Source organism: Mus caroli, unplaced genomic scaffold, assembly GCF_978045245.1.
Source record: "Mus caroli unplaced genomic scaffold, Mus_caroli_1 scaffold_4, whole genome shotgun sequence".
Lineage (NCBI taxonomy): Eukaryota > Metazoa > Chordata > Mammalia > Rodentia > Muridae > Mus > Mus caroli.
In genome coordinates, this window is record NW_028227259.1 from 23400001 (window position 1) to 23403638 (window position 3638).

A 3638-nucleotide genomic window follows, 5' to 3' on the forward strand; every position below is an offset into this window, starting at 1 on the left:
GTAGCCATGTCCCATCTTCTCTTCAGCGAACAGCCAGGATGCTGACAGCTCAGTGTCTAAGTCCATACTCAGCACTTCTCCAGGACAGAGTCAGCAAGCAGGGCTCATGTGGCCTGAAATGTGTCTGTCTGCTCAATGGAAACAGAGATTATCCTAGCAATTATACCCCAACAAAGGACATCTGTCATGTTGCCAACGCTAGCTGGGAAGAAAGACCCAATTCCCCAGCAGCTCCCAGCAGGATTTCTGCTCAGGACATGAGATGTTTTGTTTTAGGCTTGTTTGTTTGTTTCTCTTTTCTTTCTTTGTGGGGGTGCATGTCACAGCAGGAGTGTAAAGGTCAGAGGATAACTTTATAGAGTCTGTTCCCTCCTTCCACCTTTGCATGGGTTCTCGAGACTGGACTCATGTTGCCAGCCAATGAGCCATCTTGCTGGCCCATTCTCGTGATCCATCGTCACCTCCCGTTGGGCAGAAAGGCTTGGATTCAGGTAGTAAATGTGTGTTCATCCTCCATCTAGCTGTGAGCTTTGAGTATGCAGTAAGTACGGAGATGGACCCTAAAAAGTTGTTATCCTCATTGTTCCCTGAATATGGTTCATGACTGATTTCTGACCTCTCTCTCATTCACCTGCCTGGTGGTACATGGTGAAGCAATACATATTAATCACGATGATTCCTCAGCAAATAAAGTCCCCTTGGTAATTGACCTGGGTGGGTTGAAGTTCCTACACTGCCTTACAAATCCGATTCATCTTATACAGTATGTCAGCAGCTCTGTCTTGTAGCCGGCATCCAGGCATGGCTCTAGAACACCAGTGAAGTGTTTTCAATGAGACTCCTGAGGGGGAAAATGAATTTACATGCTGTCACTGCCCTTGGTGTGGTGAGGTGAAGGGAGTGACTATGAACAGGACTTAGAACCCTTGACCTCCAAGCCTCACAGAAAAGGACACACTATCTGGGCCCTCAGAGGGAGAATGTTTCTCCAAGAAGGGCTGGACCAAATCCTGAGTTCAACCCACACACAAGCTTGCCAGAGCCCATGCCTGCCCTTGGCCCTTAGTACTTTATACCATAATCAATCAGTATCCATTTGCCAGGCAGACAGATCCCACAGGGATACCCAGTCCAAGGACTCTTGGGGCACAGGGCACCTCAAGGACTTGGGTATTAACAACTCTCCTTATGCCATGTGGGTCAAAAGCTGTGAAATGTTCCTAACTAGAACTCTGGAGAATCTTATGAGGTCTTGGGAGAGATTGAAGAGGGACTTTCCAAGCACTGGGCTTGGACGAGGTTCCTGTAAGTATCAGCCACACCCACAAGGCCACAGACCTTTCTACCAAAGGCCTTGTTGTTTTCTAGCCTGATTTATCACAGCCTTTTTACCTTCTAGGCTAAAAAAAAAAGAAAGAAGCATAACCGTTAGCATTTCTTTTAGACTCTGCCCCACAGTTACCTGGCAATTGCCAGGAATGGCTGACTCATTATAAAAGGGGCTGCTTGCCCCCTCCTCACTCTCTTGCCCTCTTACTCTCTTCCCCCCTTCCCCCTCTGTCTCTTCTACCCCCATTCCTCTCCCCGCTCTCTCCACATGTTTATGGCCAGCCTCTACTTCTCTTCTTTCTGCCCCCCTCTCTTTGCCTTTCTCTGTCTCTACTACCCTCTCAACTCCCCTCCCCATGGCCTAAATAAACTCCATTGCATACTATATCAGTGGTATGGCTGGTACCTCAGGGGGAGGGATGCCTCAGCATGGGCACGCAGAGGTAGCCCCTCCCCCCACATACACACCATACTGCCCCTCTACCAAACATATCCCTCCCTTCTCTTCCTCTTTCTCCTCCTCCTCCACCTTCTTCTTCTTCTTTTTATAAAACACAACAATAACGATAAATCTCTGGTCTGGCTCACTTGTATGTAAGGACATTTTCTTCTTACTGTGGGACTTGTTCATTCATGACTCAAGGGCTTCCCAGAATTTTAGGTGGATGGGTCAAGATGCTTTGGCTGGGGGAGGTGTGTGTGTGTGTGTGTGTGTGTGTGTGTGTGGCTACAGGGTTCACTGCCAACACACAGTGCATGCAAAGGGATAATGGCCTCACTGTGGGTAGCCCTGAGCCCAGGGAGCTTCATGGTGACTTGTGTACTGGGAACAGTAAAATGTTTCTGGAATTGTAATGAGCAAAACTGAATTCAAACCTCAAATGCAGAATGAACAGGAGCTGTTTCTGGTGGCACTCGCCCGTGTCTCACTGTCTGCCTGGTTCTGGCCTCGAGGCTTGAGCACTGTGTGAGCCCAGCTATGCAGGGCCACCTAAGCTGAGTGAGACATCTCAGCGCAGATTCAAGACTATGGAACCTACAGTGTCTTTACTGTGAGTAGTTCCCTATACTTACAGAAACTGGCTTAACTGTAGAAAACAAGGACAGGAAAAAGAATATCTTCCAACCACCATTCTTCAGTATGCATTACACTAGTATGTGTTTGTACTCTACTGGGTGGAAGTGTTCGATCTTTTCAATGGCTGTTTGAGTCACAGAGTTGAGGTTTATAAAAGTTCACTAACTGAGTTTTGGCTTGGGATGAGAACGGAATTTCTAACAATTTCTCTAAACATACTCCTTGTATTTTACACTAAATATTTATGTACACAGAGCAGTGTTCTCAGTTTTAATTATAAAGTCAACACATCAGTTAGACATGGAAAGTTAAGGGAAGAATTGCTTCTCAGAGACTCTGTGGGACCCTCATCCTTGGAAAAGTTAAATGGTTACTTAACATTTCCAGAGAACTGTGTTGTGACCACTGATGGGAGCTGATGGGTGTGTCTACAGTGTGGAGATGCAGGTGAAGTCCACCCTCCCAGTGGACTTCCATATGGCCTCTGCTCCTAGACCTATCCTGCTCAGCTCTCTACCACAGTCTTTGGACTTGGCCAGAGGGAGACAGTAGACAGGTCAACACATAGCAGTATGGGAGGAGGCAGGCGAGAAGAGCTTCATCTCTAGGATTCAGGAGTTGGAACTTGGTGAGAGTATAAAGGAAATAGGAGATTTGGCATGTGGGACCCTTGAGACGCTGGCTGCTTTCTGTGTGGGGTGAGATGATCTGGGAAAGGCCATTTTGGAAGGCAGAACAGTGTGTAAGCAAAAGCGGGGCTTCAGGCAACTTACAGGTCATGGAGAGGAGAGGGCACCAAGGTAGATCTCTGTTCTAGAAGCTCCGTTGAATAAGACAGCAGGACAGTGGGGAGAGCTCTGGCATTGCCATGCTGATGCCATGATCCAGAAAGAAAACAGCAATGTAGGAACTAAGCCATGAAAGGGAACAGACAGCGATGTAGGGGCTAAGCCCTAGAAGGGAGCAGACATCCCTGCAAGCATGGAAGGCCTAACATGGAAGCCGTTTGTTCCATGGCCAGAAGTGCCCATCACAGGCAGCTAGGGAGCCAGGCTCTTTCCTGAGTGACTGTCTTCCTCCAGAGAAGAAGCCATACCACCTGTCGCCACAAGAACTGTGCTCAGGAGAGAGGTGGCAAGAAAAACATGTGGAGCACTCACTCACTCACAGACAGCCTGAGCTTCCTCCTTCAGCTGGTCAGCCATTGCAGACCTCTCCTGACGAGGCTTTC

The 3638-nt window shown here is 48.0% G+C and overlaps 1 long non-coding RNA gene across 1 annotated transcript in view; it reads left to right on the forward strand.

Annotated features, from left to right (window-relative positions):
• The window catches only part of LOC147004997 (uncharacterized), a 3781-nt gene extending 3072 nt beyond the window's left edge, over positions 1 to 709 (forward strand). Inside the window, exon 2 of the long non-coding RNA XR_015046897.1 lies at positions 1 to 709. This exon is cut by the window's left edge and continues 2485 nt beyond it. This is a non-coding gene — a long non-coding RNA (uncharacterized LOC147004997).
• The last annotated feature ends 2929 nt before the right edge of the window (positions 710 to 3638 follow it).